Here is a 20151-nt window from a genome sequence, read left to right on the forward strand (position 1 = left end):
AGCAACTGAGTGGCTTTGTGGGACTGAAGTGCTGGCTGGGATTAAACCATGACACAGAATTACAAATGCAGGACCACAGTGGCTTTTCATCATGTCCCTTCCTACCAAAATGCTCATAGACATCTTGGGCAACAGCAAAAGCTGGGGGTGACATGTCAGGTGAGCTGCAAAGTTATTCTAATGCCCTTTCCCCAAATCATGACATGGGCAAAAATCTGTCTCCCCACAGAGTTATTCCCTTGTGTCCATGTCTGCACAGGGCAGTAATCACCTGCTCCATTGGAAATGCAATATATCTGTAAATACTGACAAAATTGCTTTTGTGTCCTGCTGCTCATCATCAGGACCAGCTCTGAATTCAGCAGTTCTTCTGAGACCTGTGTCTGCTCCTCTGCCTGCCTCAATCCCAGCAAGCATACAAAGGGCACATTAAATATAACCTTGGCCTCTGGTACAGAAATAAATCACGTAACATGACCCTCATGCCAGTTAAAGAAGCAGCGTTGCAATTCCTACTGCACTGATTCATATTAGTGAGTATTTCCCTTTCCTTGAAAAGACACTGTGAGTGCCAGCTCCATGAAGACGAAGAGCACAAAGCACGAGTCCCAGCCAAGTCCTGCTGAGACTCTGCAGCCTGTGGGTGACAGATGAGATCTTTGCTGTTGTATCCTGTGTCTGGCCAGGGTTGTGGTTTGCCCCATCAGCAGCACTCATAGGGGTTGTCTGCACAGTGTCACAGGAACCAATAACTGGAAAACACATTTCAAATTCCCTGCTTCAGTTTTGTCTCTGAGGGAAACCCACAGGATGACGACTGCAAGCAGGAGTAGTTCAGGTATCTGGGTTCCCAGGATATCCCACTCTCAGCAAACTCCTCCACGGCAAAACCTCTGCATAGTGTTTCCATCTGTGAATGGGGAAAAATGTTCTAGCAAAAATGGGAGTTTCCCAACTCCTTAACTGGGAGAGGGACCAAGATGGTAACAGTAAGTTGATTTAAGTATCTCAGAGTAATTGCCACATAAGAACTGCCTTCAAACCTGTAACCCTTAGTCTGTATTGCTGAAGGAATGGGATAGCTTGGAGGGTGCTTTCCTGCAGGGTCTCCCCAGTGCCTCAGAGTAAATTTTATCGGGAGCTTGTTAGCTGGGACAAAACCCAGCGTATTTCCTCCGTGGAGACCAGGATGTACGCGTTTGTATTTATTTCCCATAATGATGTCCAGCAATAGTACCTGTAGTGTACTTGAGTTATGTGACCACCGTGAAACCTGTGCCTCAAAGCACTTCATTCCTTTCCCCTCCTCTCTTGGCCTTAGGAGCTTTTCCTGCCCGGAGGGGGCGATGAAACAGCCTCAGCTGCGATTTAACGTCCCGCGCTGGGTGCTGGCACAAGCTCTCCGTGTCACTTCTCCGCAGTAACGCAGATCTCCCAGCGGGATGAGCGCAGGGCAGTCCCAGAGGCTGTGGATCACCAGGATGCGGTGAGTAGAGGGCGATCCAGAGGCTGTGGATCACCGGTGCCGCTCCCGCCCAGCGCCGCCCGCCGAGCGCTCGCTGGCGCCGCCTGGTGCCCGGAGCGCGGCACCGCAGCAGCGCCCGCCCGCCCGGCGGGGAGCGGGGGGGGCAGAGCGGCGCTCGCTGCCGCCGCCTGGTGGCACAAAGGATGCACTGCGGCACGGCCTGGGAGCGCGCCTGATGCCGGCCCCCGCGCTGGGATTCGCGCACTGAGCCGCGGAGTCCTGCAGCTTAGAAAGGACCCTTAGGAGTTAAAGGTGGTAACCCAGCACTGCCGAGCCCACCACTAGACCATGTCCCCAAGTGCCACATCTAAACTGCAAAAGCAAATGGGTTGTATATGGGTTATGCGTGCCCCTACGGATGGTGACACCACCACTTACCCACACAGCATGGTCCACAGCTTGACAACCCTTTCAGCGAACATATTTTTCCTAATTATCCAATCTCAACCTCCCCTGGCTCAACTTGAGGCAATTTCCTCTTGTCATTTATTACCTGGGAGAAGAGACCAACCCCTAACTGGCTACAATCCCCTCTCAGGTAGTTTTAGAGAGCATGAGGGGTCCCCTGAGACTCCTCTTCAGCAGACTAAACACCCTTATCTCCCTTATCAGAATTCTGCTCCAGACCCTTCCCAAGCTCCATTTCCTTTCTCTGGGTTCGCTCCAGCACCTCAATGTCCTTCTTGTAGTGAGGGCTCCAGAACTGAGCACTGGATTTGGGGTGTGGCCTCAGCAGTACCAAGTACAGGGGGATGACCACTGCCCTGGTCCTTCTGGCCACACTTGCTGATGCAGGCCAGGATGCCATCGGCCTTCACACCTGGGCCTTCACAGTTCTCCATCAGCAGTGCTGAGTAAAGGGCTTCATTAGGCTTTGGTACTTCTCTAAATAAAGCTGGCTTCACCAGAGGCTATAAGCAGCAGAGGTGTTCCTGCCCACTGTCCCACCAGACTGGCCCATGAGGGCTCCTACTGACTGGCAGGAGACAGAAGAGAAGGTAAGCTGTGAAATGTGGTTTTCATATCCACAGTGTCAGACAAAATTATTTCCTATGGTCAGAACTAGTTATGAAATGCATGTCTACACTAGAACTGGGTTTAAAATATATGTGTAAAGAGAATAACTAAGGGCTAAAGAAGTTCTCACTTTAAATGCTAAGGTCTATTTAATTTCTATTGCTAGCTGAAAGGTTTTGTGAGAAAAGGAACTGTTTGTCTCCTTATGAAGACTTGTAACCCCCACCTAGGAATAAATATGATTTCCTACTTCAGAAGCCAGGATGTTTTATGTAGCTCCTGGTAAATCTGTGGAAGCATAGAAGAAGCCAAGTCTGCCCTCCCCACTAGCTTTGTTCATTCATGGAACTAATTAACTGTTTTGAGATCTTGTCTATACCACCCAAAATGACTGGCCTTTGCAAAGAGTTTCCTCAACATGAAGTGGTTCTGTAGTGCCCTCTGCTAATAATCACGATGCAAGATAAGGACAATGGAAATGCCAGAAATTTCCTGTTCTCAAATTCCCTAAATCAAACAAAATCAAATCAGTCCCAAAGATCTTTACACAGGTTTAAGAAAGGAGAAGTCACTTCCCATATCACACACTGCAGACAAAGAATAGGGCACCTTTAAAGCCAAGGAGAACTGAGAGTGCACAGCTCAATCAACACTTCAGGATATTACTTTGTTCTTTTTTTAAAAAAGGGTCATGAAAGTCTTGTTCAGTCTTGTCCTTTCAGATAACCAGTCTGAACAAAATGGATTTCTATTATGTAGGGGGATCCAGTATGGGTAAATGAAGGTGGTATAGAATGTAATCTTATCCCCTAAAGAGTTGCAGCTGAACCAATTACTAAAATTAGAAGCAGGCCTGAAGTTAACAGGCCACACCTGTAGCCAATAAGAACAGTGTTATAAAAGAGTGGATTGGTGGGATCTGGAGTCAGCTGGCTGCTGCAAGGACCAGGAAGAGTCAGTGCTTAGAGGAGCTGCCTACAAGAAATGTTGAGGAGGTATGAAACTCTGGCAATATGAAAATCCTTGCACTATAATGATAAGAGAAGTCTTGATATATAAGACAACAAATATGGAATCCTTGTACTATAATGATAATAGGACTCTTGATGTATAAGACAACACTATTAGTTCTCTTTAAATCATCAAGCTTTGAACACTTTCTTATTGCTACAGGTAAAAGATATTTTTAAATGTTCCTAAGAATGTAACCTTGTGATATTTTTTTAAGCCATCAGTGAAAACTTTCAGTTCCTGCCGAAACAGATTCTTTTCTAGAGACCACTTTTTTTATACATTGACCATGCAAACTATGATCAAGTAAATCAACATAAACCGTGCTTTATTCAAAATATATTTTTTAATCTACTAAAATAAAAATAAGGAACTTTCTTAATAAATCTGACAGTAACGTTGGGCCTTTCTTTCTTTGGAAATCTATGCTATCCATTTAAATAAATATGTTTAACTTGTGGATAGAAATTGGTTTTTAAAGATCCAAGAAAGACTACTAATTTATTTTAATAAAAGGAAAACCCAAAAGACTGCAACAGCTTTTGTAAGTTGCTTTCTGTAACTGTGATTCCTTTTTTATCTAATATTTATGAATGTACTGCACAACAAAATCAGTATTTCTGTATAACTTATTTATGTACTCCATCTTTGAAGGAGGAATTATCGTCATTTTATTTAGCATCTGAATCAAGAAGATTATTCTTTCCAGATGTAAAAAAGTATCTTCCCTTTTATTTTAGTTGTCATAAAGTATACATAATGCACATTATCCTGATATTTCCCTTTGCTTTTACCTTACAAGCAAAGTAAAACACAAGCTCTTTGTTTTAAATCCTCCTGTCCCCTTCTCAGATAACTCCTACAACTGTTTTTGCACTTCTAGTTTAGCAAATCTTACAGGCAGGGTATATCTACAGAAATAACTTGCATAGCAAAAAAGCCAAGCCAGCTCTGTACCTCAGCACAGCCAGATCTTGATGGCCCACTTCCATGGCAAATTCACTTAAGTTTTTAGTAAAATACTCTAATTTAGGAAAAAAATATTTGGTTTTGATATGTATAACACTTTATTTTTGCCTACAACAAGCAGGTATTAAGGAATAGATTAGTCAAACCTGAATTTCATTGGGAGTCACGTTAGTCAACAGCTCAGGTGTAATTTAGCCAGAAAAAAATTAGGAGATGAGGACTTTGTCACACAGTCTTCATTTTTGGTGAGCATATGTTTTTCTATGGCACTTCTCCAGTGTATTTAATTCTCTACTTTCAATTTTCCTTCGAATTTACATTATTTAACTCACCCAAAGTATTTACAGCACTCTGTAAGTGCAGATGCAGGCAGCCTTATGCCTTATTGGCAACATTTTCTGTAGAGCCCTGGCTCACATGAGAACCTCCCTGCTGTCCTATTTTCTTGCATGGGTATATAATTCTTCCTTTATGGGTCCTTGTTAATTAAAAATACTTAGAATAGTTTGGATCCCACTGTAGCAAAACACCATGGCATAGCACATAAATTATGAAGAAAAAATACTGCTAGCATGGATCACTTCCCAGCATTTGTAATAAGAGGGAGCACAGTGAATTTCCAGCCCCTCTCATCTCTCATATTACTCCCTTCCCTGGGAGTGGCCACTCCTGCCCTCTCCCCCAGAATCTCCATCCATTTCCTTCTGCTGCAGCTTTGCAGGGCACAGGTAGAGCCAGAGCCCTAAGAGCCCTCTGGCTGAAAGAGCAGAAAGCTACTTAGGCAAAATAATGGTCTCTTAGTGTAAGTACAATTAAATGTGGCCTCTGTAGGGAAAAGAGGCCACTGCCTGTTAATTTTTCACTTCTGCAAATCAAACAGGGTGGGGGGGAGGGCAGTGGTCCATAATCCTCTGCTCTTTTAGGTTATGCTTCAGTTGATTGTTCACATTTACCTGCTTTAGGGCATTTTTGTGTATTCTTTCCTCTTTTTCCTGTTTTCAATCCTAAGCAAAGGACTGATTATCAAAATTTTATTTACTGGTCTGCTTCCCAATTCCCTGGATTTTTTTCCTGATGTTTGATAGAACAATCTGGAATTCATCCATAAAATTGCTAGTGAGTTTTCCTGTAACTGGAATAGCATGCATCTTTTTATACAAGCTGTTTTAGCTCATTACTATGTGATTCTGAAAGATCTGATTCTCCTACCTTATTTTGTGAAAGAGCCCTAGTGAGGTGGTTAAGAATTTTCTTTATCAGTTATTGCCCTCCAAATTTGCCCATGGTGCAGCTTAAAATCTCCCCTTCTCTCCTACCAACTGAGCTATAGTCAATCATGCAACTTAGTCTTATGATAATTTATTCCACTTAATCATGCATGAAATGTAAAAATCTCAGAGGAGGAGTTTGGGCAGCTGGAAATTAGGAAGGGGAAAAAATCCCAAACCAAACATTCCCACCTTTTTTCCTTGCAAACTCAGCATATCCTATGCTGAAATTACTGAGGCACCATGGTGCCCTGCTTTTTTCACAGTCTCTTGGTGCTGGAATCACACTTTAAATCATTCTCCAAAAGCATGACTTAGTTAACACTTCATTATGCAAGAAGATTTCCACTATGCTGTAGTTGGCAAAAAAAACCTGACTTTCCTCATGCATTTTATCCAGCACCCACTTCAAATTAAGAAAATGAGACTTTGAAAGTTTTTGTCTAAAAGGCATTTGCCTGACTGTCTATTTACCCAATCATCACTTTTACTGGGTCCATATGTTAAAAATATGAAAGATCAGGTACCACAGCTAAATTAAGATATTTCTGTGATTTTTTTTTCCTTTCAAGAAATAAATATTTCACTGTACAGCATTATTTGAAGAGTAGCATGTTTCATCTCAAGGTCCAGGCATGGCTTGCAGTGTAATTTTACAATGTGGCCCATTAAATTAATTTAGTAAGTGGAGAACATGATTATTTGCTCACATAAGAGTTTTCAAATTGTGCTTTTCAGACTACCAGCTGTCTGAAGTGTCATAGGAACTGCTGTATGTGTGCTCCCAGGGCCAAATCATCCCTTTCACAGCTTATATTAAGATGATGGGAGCCTTCAAAATATTTGAGGAAAGCAAAGGATGTAGGAAATCTGGCAGCCATAATTTTAGTGGAAAATTCTTTTTCAAAAAGCAGCAAATAGACTTATCACTAGAATGATACTATATCCAATCCCCAACAATGTTCACACTCCTGTAATGCTGGAATTCAAGCCTTTAAAAACTTGTGCATACTTGGAGTTATTTTTTATAGCTGAATCCCAAACCCTTTTTTCAGTTTTTGTTTCTTTCTTTAAGCAGGACTCACATTTGCTATATTTATTAAATTTAAACAGTGAGGTTATGTGCTAACATTTGATAACACCTATTTTAATTCTATACTCTTTTAAGATACAAATTTGTAAGTTGAAAAAGAGATTCTTTTGAAATGGATACATATCCTTGCTATTCTACTGGAAATGTACCTAAAATATAAAAGGGGGAAAAAACACCCATGACATTTTCATCAAAAACCAGTCCAGCTGCAATACCAGATCATGTAAATCTTTATTTCTGCACTTAGGCCTTCTTTATTGGACCTTTTTCAGCTAAATACTATGGTCTAACTAAAGAGACCTCACCATATTTCAATATGCATGAACTTATGCACAAAGGCTTCTCAACTCTGGGCTTACGTCTGCAGTAATGGGATATCCTGACAAAAAAAATCACAGAAATATTTTACAGGACGAGCCATCAAGAAGTCATCTAGTTCACTTCCCTGCTATAAATATTTTTGGATCCATTCATTTATATAAAATGTTATATAAAAAGTGCAGTGATTGTTGTAGAAAATTCATGCTACTCTTGTATTCTTTATTTTTCATCATGCTAACAACACATGGATTTTTTTCTTCTGATTTGACTGGCTAGCAGAAAACATTTGTAAATCTTTTCATTTTTTAATAACTACCAATATTCAAAATGAAACAATTTTTAACAAGAATTTGAAGTACCTCTCATTACAAAATATGATAGTATACATTTATAAACTGCCTGTGCACATAGAAAGAAACAACAAAAAGGTAGACTTCAGCCTATATTTCTATAGTAAAAAACCAATTCTACCCTACATTTAATCAGGATTTCATTGATTCCATCTTCAAATCCTCGTAACAATGCAGATCCTGATTTGAAAACTGACATCCCCTCCAAGAAAGGAATGCGTATAGTGGTACATACATGTCACACAAATTGAAAAGAAAGACTGCCAGAAATGAAACAGTAAGGATTGAGTTTAAGTTAGGTTCATTTCATAAGGCTAAGTTAAAATGGCAAGTAGCCTTCCTTAAAATGGCAAGTAGAGTAAAACTCAGATGGACAATGCCCTGAGGAAAGTGGTCTAGGCTGGCCTGTTCAACTCTGATTTCTGTAAAGAATATAGAATCATTACTAATTTAGGTTGGAAAGTTCAGTCAGGTTGCTCAGGGTTTTATGCATTCAAGCTTTTTTAAAATTTCCTCAGCTGTGGATTTGACACCCTGTCTGTCAATGTGCAGTAGCTTCACCCAACTCCATCCCTGCAGAGCCACAAAACTTCTGTTTCTACTGTTCAGCCCATCCCCGCTTCCATCCCCACACACTTCCTTGTCACATCTGAACTGAGTTAGGAGTTTCCTGTTCAACCAGTCTGGCTGCCTTCTGTGTGCACCCATTTTCCTGCAGTTCTGGGTGGATGGTCCCTGTGCTCTCAGGAGGCTGGTATCCAAGAGTGACCAGTCTCTGTGGCCCTTTGCCCTTCAGAGCACCCTGCCATGAATCACAGAACCACACAGTGATTTGGGTTGGGAGGGCCCTTAAGGATCATCTCATTCCAACCTGCCTGCCTTGTGCAGGGACACCTCCCACTAAACCAGGTTGCTCAGAGCCCCATCCAGCCTGGTTTTGAATACTTCCAGGGATGGGGCATCCACAAATTCTCATGACATCCTATCTTCTGGCTGCCAGAACAAGCAGAAGTTCAGTTTTTAGTCTGCCACTACTACTTCTACTCTCGGCTTCTGATACTGTGATACTTCTCTCTCTTCACTTTTGAGAAAAAAAAGTATTAAGGGAAGAGCCAGTAAAGCACAATCATTCAAAACTGCACAATTTTTGAAGTTTTAAAAATAGCTGAGCATAGTATCATATCCTGCTGTTTTCAGACCATAAAGGTGATCTAAGCCTACTCCTTGTTTTTCCAAGTGTCAGTTTCCTTCAGAGAGAGAAAAAGGTGATGAAACAGCTGCCACATTATGTCTGTGATCATGACATGGGTGCTTATGACCTGGGAAAGAGGAAAAAGTGGCCAGTCAGATTCTCCATTCTTCTGTCTCTATGCTAGACACAAGGCTATGGGTATTTAATTTATATCTGAATATTTTTAGGCTGCCTTGAATTTCTAATACCCTGAGATATGTCACAGAATTTCTAGGTTGGACGAGACCTTTAAGATCATCAAGTCCAACCCATGTTCTAACACCTCAACTAGATCATGGCACCAAGTGCCACATCCAGTCTTTTTCTAAACACATCAAGGGATGGTGACTCCACCACCTCCCTGGATAGATGATTCCAGTATTTGACCACTCTTTCTGTGAAAACTTCCTCCTTAATTCTACCCTGTATCTCCCTTGGCGCAGCTTGACACTGTGTCCTCTTGTTCTGTCTGTTGTTGCCCAGAGAAAGCGACCGACCCCCAGCTCACCACAGCCACCCTTCAGGAAGTCAAGAGATGTGCTGGCCATTCCTTGAGTTGGAACACTCCCCAGCCAGCTTCCTCCACTGAATTTCAGTGAGAGTAGAGCAGATCTGCTTCCATCTTCCAAAGGGAGGGTCCCAAAATTATCTTCTGCTTTCTGTCCTATGATATACCCCAACATAATTCCAACTGCTTTTTAACCCTCTCTCTCTCCATAGAATATAGGGCTGGTTTTCCTCCTCTCTTCACCGTGGGTTTGTGTGTTGTCCATCTCTCAGGTTACCTCCAGAGAGGAAAGGTTTTAGAGGGAAGATTTCAAATATAACAAGTTTTCATTCTCAGACTCAAACCTTTCTAAAAATAAGGGTGCTTTCCATCACCATTGAAGGATTTTTTAGAAAAATCTACATAAATCTGAGTAAATCTACGCATCTCAGGATTTGAGAATGTGTCTTTTAAACAAAAGAAATAGGCAATTAAAAATAATCCAAATGCTGAAATTTGTAGTGAAAAAACTGGCATTTTGTGAAATACAACAATTTGGGGCTTCCCTAAGTGACCAGTTAAGCATTTAAAATGTACTCAGTATTTGAGCTACCTCAATAAACTTTGACCACATGCTAGAGAAACCTTCCTGTTGTGATTCCCAGGGACAGCGCAGTTTGGATTGATTCTTGGGCAGTCCTTCTGAGGGTCAGTTTCCAATAATTTCCCCCATTGCTGGTGGCACCCAAGGCCACTGAAGCACTCCTGGTGTAGGTAACTTAACCACATTGCACCAAGACTGGTCCAACTCAACTGCCTCCGACTGCCACAGGACAGCTGAGCTCTGCTTCCTGTGATAAAAGCAAAATACCAGGGAGGAAATGTCAGACAGACTTCTGAAATCTCTGCAAGGAGAGTGGTTTCACAGAAAGAAAGGAATGATTTCACAGAATATTCTGAGTTGGAATGTGCTCACAAGGATCATAGAGTCCTACTCTTAAGTGAATGTCCCATACAGGGATCAAACCCAAAATCTTGGCGTTGTTAGCACCAGGCTCTGACCAACTCAGCTAATCTCAGGGTTTTCATTTCCAGACTTGAACTCAGTAATATTCTTCCTTGCATTGTGGGTTTTCCATAAGGATCTACCTGTTTGCTGAAGGGATAACCAGGCTTGAGAGGGAATGGCTGAAGGTGGTATAGCAACATGTCAACCCCCTTTTTTCCACATTATAAATTCAGCTGCCTTGGAGGAAACCACCCCATGACTTGGAGTACTTTTGGGTAAACATTAATAATAACAAATTCTAATTGGTCATTATTGCTTGAACAGAAAATATCAGATTTCATTTTCACCAGGAGGAAATGAAAATGTCATGTACTGTAATATGACAAGCATGGAATTTACAGTAGTGATATGTACTTGTAATTACCTTTATATGTGTAAATGCACACAAAGCAGAACACCAGGGACGCCATTTTACAACAGATTTAATCAAGAGAACATCCACGTCTCCTCATAAACTTACCTAACCAACTTTGAAAAAAGAATGGAGTTGATTAGACAGGTTAATGGGGTGATGTCTTTATAAATGACAGATGGCCATGTTAGAACAGAAAGTTGTTCACTCTCCATTATTTATTTTATTTTATGAGACTATTTTACCTTTTTTTTTTGTTTTACTTATGAAAGCATTACTCATACATTTTTGATTAGTCGTGTTTCGCTGGAAAAAACCCCCAATTTCCAATGAAGCTGGACTTTTAATTGGATGGATGTTGTCATTACGCTTAAGTGGTAGTAATCCAAACTAAAATACAAAATGAATTTTTTGGAATTCCAGGTCTTTATAAACATCCTGACCTCCCCCACTGGCCTGCAAACAGAGAAAAGTGCTTACAGATTTGCAAGCTCATAAGAACATAACAAAGAAATGGAAACATGCAGAAGAAAGCTAGCTTTTTAATGTACAGGGAACCCATTAGTGATGGATTTGGCAGAGTAATTAAAAATTGCATTATTTTAAAAGAAGAGACTTAATTAAGAATAATTTTAAAAATTATTACAATGCAAACTTAGGTATACTTAAAAAAGTAATAATATCTACCGTGGCACTTGGAGTGACCGAAGTGTAGGACATGGGATAACCTAGACTGTTCATCTTCCCTCAGATTTACAAGGTGTCTGGAAGTGAATCACACAAAAAGTGCTAACTGAAGGAGGATTCAGGTTCTTCACAGAGGCCTCTGCCTGTGTGCTCTGGGATCCCTGGGCAGGCCTAAAGGGGAGGATGTGCAGCACCTGATGTTGCTATTGAAAGCCCCTGAGGTAGCAGCAGTTCTTGTCTCTTCCTGAACAGCACTTGGCAGTGGTTTGTGTGCCACCACTGGCACGTGCCATGATTTGGGAAGCTCTGTCTAAAGATTCCCAGTGCCTACTTGGCTGTTAAATACTCACAGTCATGCAATTATTTCTGCAGCATTCTCCCATCTCTCTTCTTTTCCCATATGAAAAGAATCCATGACTTAAATAGACCAAAAATCAAGAAAATATGATATTCATTGCTAAACTTTTACTATTTTCCTCCTCCTTTGGCATTTTTGACTGACCTGAAGTATACAGTTTCTTCATCTGATGCAGATTATTGATTCAAACAATCCTACTGAACATCTCTCTAGCCTTCTGTGCATGAATGTGAGAAAACCAAAGTCTCTCAGGAATGTTTTCTTCTGAAATTTTTGCTGTGAATTTAGGATTTATGAGAATTACTGGAATAAGTTTTAAAAAAGACTCTGGATCTTTGGGGCCTTTTTGCATTTATTAGGATTGTAATACCAGAGCAAGAGTGAAACAATACTTAAGTACCTTTGTGAAACTCTGCAGCAGATAGCAGTAATGAAAAATAATTCTAGACAGGATAATGTGGCAGCAGTGCATCATAGTCTGGATCAGAACTCTTGCAATATTTTCAAGTGCTAGAATACCGCTAGGGCTTTATTATGAAAGTGCAGTAACAAACCACAAGTTTAATTTAATTTATCTGGCCATATGTAAATCAATAATTTTGCAATGGTGTCTAATCCTCATTAACAGAAATGGATCAGTTTATCCCTTAGGCAGGTGAGTATGTGGCTGGCAGCTGCAGAGATAACAATAGTCTTGCTTTTACTAATAACATTTGGGGTGATCACTTGACATCGTATTTAAGTCACCACACAACTCCATCGACTCATCCTGCAATTCATCTCTTATCAACGTAAAGAAGATGAATTTCACACAGACTATTCATCGAGGTAACAGCTGGGACTGGCTTCGTGTCCCTTGTTGCTCCTTCCACAGATGAATTGCTGTAACATCAGTAGCACCTCCTATCAATGTATTACCATCTGGGCAAGTGTTACCAAACCAAGATGGACATGATGCAATGGAGATTGTTTAGACCCAACTTTGCTCAATTAATTCCTTAATTCTATCTCCTCATTTTGCCTTAATTCCATATCCTAATATAGGGTCCCTGCTACCAAATTGCAGATTTTCTTCTGATCTCCTATCTCCCCTGGGTTAGCTAGATGTTCATTTTGAGGTGCAAGTACTTTTTTTGTTTTCAGTTGGTGCTAACTGGAGTAATTGGATCAGTGGCAAATCACTGGTTTCATAAATCTAGTGGGTATAGCATATAGGGGATAATACAGAAAGGATTATGTAAAAGATTTGTATCTTCAGGAAATACTGGCTTCCACAGTGCCTGATACTTAACAATAAGCTACTGTCTTAGAGCACCTGGCTGCTTTGCAAAGTAGGCAGTTTGAGTGACTTGATATGCAAAACACCGAAGCTAATCCAGTCAGACAATCCTTGATCACTTTATGACTCCTCAGGTAAATAAGTAAAAGAATGTTCCTTGGTGCATGTCTTCTAATAATCTAATGAAAGACACTGCAGGCTGGTAGAACTGCAATCTTCTAAATATTTTATTCCCGTTTCCATTCTGTTCCTAAAGCAGGAACAGATTCATTACTGTTCTGTATGGACTGTCTCCCTAGGCATTTCCTTGCCACTGATTCCTGTTTCTCTAAAACGGGCTCTTAGTCTCCATTCCTTTCACTTTCTGCTGTTCCATCCTCTGTTTAATTCACCTCATTATTTTGATATTGTCCTTCTCCTTCCTTCTAAAACATGAAGATCACCTTCTCTTCCTTGACCTGCCCATTGTCCTACACAAAGCCCTATTAAATTTTCTCCCTCCCACAGAGCCTCCTCCCTCTGAATCCTAGAAAAGCATCAATTCAGGAGGAGCTATATTGAAAAGAAAATGAGGTAGCAAAAATATATGTGACAGAAAAATATAAGGAATTAGTATCTATAATAGAAAGGTTTCAGGTGAGCCAAAATCAATATAGCATCCCAAATGTACATAAGCTATTAAAAAAAAAAAGAAAACCAAATACAGCACGAATTTTCAGAGACACAATCTCCCCCTTATTTTTTTTTCGTTTTCGTGTAGCCACCAGTTGCTATGTGGTCTCTGGGAAAAAAATTACTTTGCCAAAATCCTCAGGCTTGTCTGTTCTCTTCTGTTTTTGATTCAGTGTTGTGATCTAGAGGAGTACTAAAAGCCAGAGGGAGATTATATGGCTCCTGTGCCCATTACAGGAGCATCTCTAACCTTTGTAGCTCAATCTGTACAATAGAACTGAAAGACTGAAGCATCACCGTATCTACCAACTGTGAGCTGTTTTTTAATAATAATAGTAGTAATTCAAGTTCTTGTTACTCATTCCTTGCTGTGATGTAGCACAGGCCAGCAACTGCATTTACTCCACAGATCTTAATCCAGCCTCTGTGAGAAGCAATTTGTTGGGGATTTCAAAACATCCGCTGAGATCATACTAGAGTTTTATGCAGAAAACCTCTCATAATCCCTCTCAAAACTCGAATATGGAGTTATTTCTGGATCTTATGCTTCTTTTGGATGAGGCTTGGCTGGAGAGTTTGAACAGTATGTTAAAAACAACTGCAGTGCAAGCTGAATGTGCTGAGGGAAGGGTTGGGAGCAGCTGCTTCCACAGGCTCACAGAATCCTTTGGGTGCAGCACGGCAGGTGAGCACCTGCAAAGACACCTCCTTCCAGCACACTCTGCAAGTGCACAGATATCTGACCTCATGAATTTAAACTTGGCTTTCAGTGAACAGGGCCCAAGTGAAGAAACATGATTTGTAGTGTTTTCTGTTTGCTCATGTCAGGCACCTTTGTTTTGCCCAAAACCAACGTGGGGTTTACTACCAAAGCAGAAAGCAAAGCAAATGTGTCTTTCAGTGCTGCCAGAAGCTGGATTCTGAAGAGGAGACTACAACAACAACAACAAGAATCACATCTTTTAGTACAAATGTGTCAGTGGAAGAAAAAGGGTGCAGAAAATAAGGGTGCAGAATTAAAGGTAAAGTAAAGACTGCTCATTAAGAGTAGTACATAATGAGGTGTTCCATAAATTTATTCAGAATTTGCTGTGGTAAATCTTCATGAGATATTTCCTGATATAACCTGCATAGTGTAAGGAGTTACAGTGACATTTTGAAGACTCCTTCTAGGTTAAGAGAACCAAAGAAATGAGGTAAAGCAGCTTCTTCAGCTCAGTGCCTGAATAAATTCCTTAGAGAATGGAAATGCATTTTCCAATGCCACCTAGCTGAGATTCATTAAACATTCATTTATTAATTCTATGCTTTTAAGAACACTGATAGCAGCAATCTTCCAATCATGAACACATGATGCAGACAAATTAAGAGTTATACTGATTACACTTGTAAAGAAAAATGAGAAAAAAAATCACCATCTGCATTTTTAAAAGTACATTATAAAAATGCACCAAAATATATCTAAAAATGAAATAATGCCATCAAACACTTACTGCAAAAACCTTCTCACCTAATCAAAAAGAAAGCAAAAAAAGTTTTCTCTTCAGGCAAGGCTGATCTTTGCTTTGGGATGACATTGCTCTCTTGACGTAGTATGCTCTCTGTAGAAACTGAGGAGACCTGTCATATTTAAGGTGAACCATATTTAAAAGAGGCTTTTCCATTTGAATTTTAATATCCAGGATATTAAAATATTAAAGGATTTTTAAAGAAGCTCTAAATCACAGAATCATAGAATCATTTAGGCTGGAAAAATCGCTCTTAAATCATGGAGTCCAACCATCAACCCAACACTGCCAATCTCACCCCTAAACCATGTCATCAAGTGCCACATTCACACATCTTTAAAATACTTCCAGGGATGGGTGACTCCACCACTTCCCTGGGCAGCCTGCTCCAATGCTGGATAATCCTTTGATCCTAATATCCAATCTAAACCTCCCTGGCACAACCTGCAGCCATTTCTTCTCATCCATTGCTGAAGATTAAGAAGCATTTGGTCATAAAAAGTTATAAAATCATGTATTACTTCTCTTCCCTAATTTTGCTTAAAGGCAGAGTATTAAGCTGTTAAAATATACTTAGTTTAAAACTTTTTTTGACATTGCTAGGTGTCATGAAGCCCACTCAGACCCCGACAAAACTGAACATCAATTTAGTTGCACTGCGAAAGCAGAAGAAAGTTATGAGGTATTGTGGACCCTTGCTTTCTTCTCCTTTATGAACTAAATGGGAGCTTTTACTTAAAAGATCTGATCCCTGAGCACTGCTCAGATTTATCTGCAGCAATTTAAAGGGTAATGACTCTAGCTGCCAAAAATTACTCTTACAACAGATGCAATGGAGCTGGCAATGGGTCTGTTCCTCAGCTGCTGTACTTTACTTCCACACCAGCTATTAATGCACATTGAAATGACCCCCAGGGCTTCTATGCCTGGGTCCCTCAGACTCTCCTCCTACCAGATGCTTGAGTCTCTTCACCATCTCTGGGGCTGCTCCAGGACCTGCTCCAGTGTGCCCATGAGCCTTTGTACTGAGGAGCCCAGAACTGGACACAGCCTCCTCAAAGGGGTCTGACCAGTGATGAATAGAGGGCTCAGAAGGTTTGAACAAAGCTTCTAAACCAGCACCCACGGTAATACTTTAAAGGTTATTTAAAGAGAAAGTATAATTTTTCTTAAAATGGGGCCTAGAGACCTTGCTAATACTTTCCATAAGATCCTGTGGAGTTCATTCCCAAGATGGGGTTTAAGTAAATTTTTAATCCACACTTTCTGATTTTTCTTTTGGGGTGCAAGGTTTACAGAAAGCTTCTGTCATTTTTTATTCCCCTAGCACAACACTTCCAGTCTGCTTGTGGGAGGCAGAACCAGCACTGGGCTTGTAACCACACTTGGGAAGCTCAGAACCACAGGGTTTACTTTCAACTCTCAGCTATCTTTTAAATAACTTTTATTTAATCCAATGTAGTCTGTTTCTCCAGATCTTTGGTGATGGGTTTTTGGCATGATTGCTTGAACATAAACCCAGCCCAAATTGAGATCAACAGGTCAGCTGAAGAATTTAACACTGATTTTACCTGGTTGAAAAATAATTTTTAAACAATTGTCTATGGAACTCTGAACTGGCAGTCTTCTGAACTTTACTGGCCTTACTAATGCACATACCCCACTGCCTTTAACAATCAAGGCCACTCAGGGAATATTTATTTATCTGTAAGGAAATACAGGAAGATCTGACAGAATTCAACGTGACAGTGCTGCTTTTCCTGGCAAGCTGGATTTGCTGGCTATTGGAGTAGGCAGTTTAGATGAAAACATCTGAAACCCATTAAGTTGGATTTTTGCAATTATTGTATTTTATGTATTTTCTTTCTAGTGAGATGTTAAAACAAAGAAGAAAGCAGAAAAATATTAACAATAAATGTTACATTCTCTTTGGATAACAAGAGAGGCCACAAAGAGAACACATACTCCAAGTCACTATGTATGCAAAAAATTCCAAACATTATTTCATTTCTGCTTTTGCCTGGTGGCAAATAGCCTGATGGAAACCTTAAAGGCCATGGAGAGAGGGTATTTAAAAGCAGGCAGATAAAACTGACATGTTTGTGTACTTAGCCAGCTTAAGGGCTCAAATAAAAATGGTATGTCCCTTACAAGAGGGAAGGTAATACTTCAGCAAACTACAGGTGACTCAGAAAGACAGGGAAGATCAAGCAGTAGGTGTAAGGAATCCAAAACATGCATGGGAAATGCTGGCAGCAGCAAACACTAAGATTAAAATTTCAAGATTACACAGCGTGTGTGTAGCCACACAAGACCACTGTAGCTTTGCAGAGACTGACTGTGTCAACATTACAGTTCTAAACATTTCTCATTCTGAGGAAGAAACTGCAGATGTTTGCTGCTCAAATTAGAGATTACCATCCCTCCCTAATAATGTATACGTATGTATGTAACCAAGGAAAATGAGAAAAGGAAAGAAAGGAGCTTAGTCTTTTCTTGGAAATTAGGACTTGGAAATTCAAACAGGAGAGCAGCTATGAAATGTTCTAGTCTTGACATGTTCTCTATAGATAAAAGTAACGATGTGAGAAAATTATGTAGGAAGAGAATGGAACAGGCATAATGGAATGTGTCTTGTCTTGAGTGCCTCATACTTTTTGCCCCAAAACTGTGGGAAATTTGATACCTACACATACTAAATATGGCATTCTCAAATTGGGCCACAGGCAAGTTAAAATTTTATACAATGTTGGTAATAATATTAATAGTGATAATAGAGTTAGTATAATAATTAATATTAAATAATTGCAATCATATATGGTATGCTTATAAAGAACATTGCAGATCACTTCAGAAAAGCATTTTCCAGAAAAACTGCAGTTTGAGTTTGCTTCTACCTTTTTTTTGTCTGTGTAAACACAGTCAGGGAGGGGTACATCCAAATGTTTCCATCCCGAACATGGTGCAGTATCAAATGTAAGGGGAGATTTTTATTTCCCATACAAATGCCAGTTGTCCTCCTTGGAAATTCTTTAATGCTAGATCTCAAAACACAGAAATTTTTACCAGTTTAAAGATTCATTCCCTTCCCCACCATAGAATTACATAAATGACAGCTTTTTATATCAGAGAGGATGTGAAGGGTTAAAAGGTACATGTGCTTATATTTGTTTTCTGTATCTGTCTGCAGGTTATGTTCACATTCCTGAGATGATCCTTCCTCTGGAAATCTTTGATGCTGTCATGTTGGCTGTGATACTTTATTAACAAACCTCAAACACTTGTCTGTGTGTTAAAGAGCTGGTACAAGACCCTACAGCCTTGAGGAGTGTGTCTAATCCTTACTAACACAGGCAGTCTCCTTAAAAATGCACAGTTGAAGACTCCTTGAAAGAAGAGTTCGGACGAGTAGACCCTCCCGCTTCTTTATTAACAGATACTCTGATTAATATCAAATAAATTCAAGTAAAAGGTCAAACAAAAGAGACAGGATGGGATTGATGCCTATTCATAGCTCACTCACCCTAGGAGAGAGCACAAAAAGGGCAGCACTTCTCGCGCTTTACCCCAACTGTACGTGGAGGTTCTGCCACCCACGCCGGGGCTCTGCGGGGGCTTCGGGGCACCGGGTTTTGGCACTGCCGCCCCTTTGGGGAGACTTTTTGGGGCTGGGGAGCGGCTGCGACAGCGGCTCTGAGAAACCGAAACAACCGGCGCCGCCGCCACGGGCTTTTCACCTGAAGGAAGAGAGCGAGTTTCCCTTCCCTCATCCTGCCCCCTTTTTTCCTCAGCTCGTCACATCTGGCTGGCGTCTCTCACGACCCACATTCGCGCCCCTGGCGCTCTCCAGGGAGCAGCAGCAGCAGCAGGAGGAAGAAGGACAGCGCGCCCGCCCATGCTGGAGGTTTGGGTGGCAGAAGCGACTCACCCGACTCGCCGGGATCGTTGTGGCAGCGACAGGAGCCGGAGCTGGAGCATCCAAACAACCTCCTCTCCCGCACAGCTGCGGTTTTCCCCCGGAGAGTGTCCGCGAACGCGGAGCGCCCGGCTGGGGGCCCGCTGTTCGCATTGGGTTTCTTTGATTCTTAAAACAAACAAACAAACAAAGAAAAAAAAAACTGCCCCCGAAAAAAACAACAAAAAAACCCGCCCTTCTCCAAAACCACCCCTCCCAAAAAAAAAAAAAAAAAAAAGAAAATTGCTTCAGGAAGGGCAGACTTCAGTTATTGAACAGCTGCAGAACTCAACTCTAGTGAGGCCACGTCGGGAGGGCTGTGTCTGGTTCTGGGCTCCTTAGGACAAGAGAGATAAGGAGCTACTGGAGGGGGTCCAGGGAAGGGCCACAAAGATGACGAGGGGTCTGGGGCATCTCTCTTATAGGGAGACTGTGGGAGCCGGGGTCTCTTCAGTCTGGAGAAGACCGAAGGTAATCTCATTACTGCACATAAATATCGCAAAGGTGGTGCCCAGAGGATGGTGCCAGACTCTTTTCAGAAGCGCCCAGGGACAGGAACAGGAGTAATGGCCATGAGCTAAAACTAGAAGTTCCACCTCAGCATGAGGAAGAGCTTTATACTGAGGGTGACAGAGCACTGGAACAGGCTGCCCAGGGAGGACTCTCCCTCTCCGGAGACATTCCAGACCCACCTGGACGTGCCACCTGCTCCAGGTGACCCTGCCTTGGCAGGGGGAATGAATCCCACGATCTCCAGAGGCCCCTTCCCGACCAACTCTGTGAACACTGCAATAGTCTGGGACAAGTTATTGCACACAGCCTCCAGACCGTCCGGCCCACGCGGGCGCTGCAGCGTCCCCGGGGATGAGGGGGACGAGGGGGAGGGCGCGGCTCGGGCTCACCTGCGCTCACCTGCGCTCACCTGGGCGTGCGCAGCCCGCGGCTCCCGCCCCGCGCCGCGGCCCCGCCCGCGCCCGGCCCGCGCAGGCGCTCCGGGGG

General features: G+C 41.6%; 1 long non-coding RNA gene across 1 annotated transcript; it reads left to right on the forward strand.

Annotated features, from left to right (window-relative positions):
• Positions 1-10246: 10246 nt before the first annotated feature.
• On the forward strand, positions 10247-18680 carry LOC139592083 (uncharacterized). The gene is made up of 2 exons (XR_011679893.1): positions 10247-17175; positions 18388-18680. It is a non-coding gene; the product is annotated as an uncharacterized lncRNA (long non-coding RNA).
• The last annotated feature ends 1471 nt before the right edge of the window (positions 18681-20151 follow it).

Source organism: Agelaius tricolor, unplaced genomic scaffold, assembly GCF_023055355.1.
Source record: "Agelaius tricolor isolate 1412-34295 unplaced genomic scaffold, bAgeTri1.0.p SCAF_8, whole genome shotgun sequence".
Lineage (NCBI taxonomy): Eukaryota > Metazoa > Chordata > Aves > Passeriformes > Icteridae > Agelaius > Agelaius tricolor.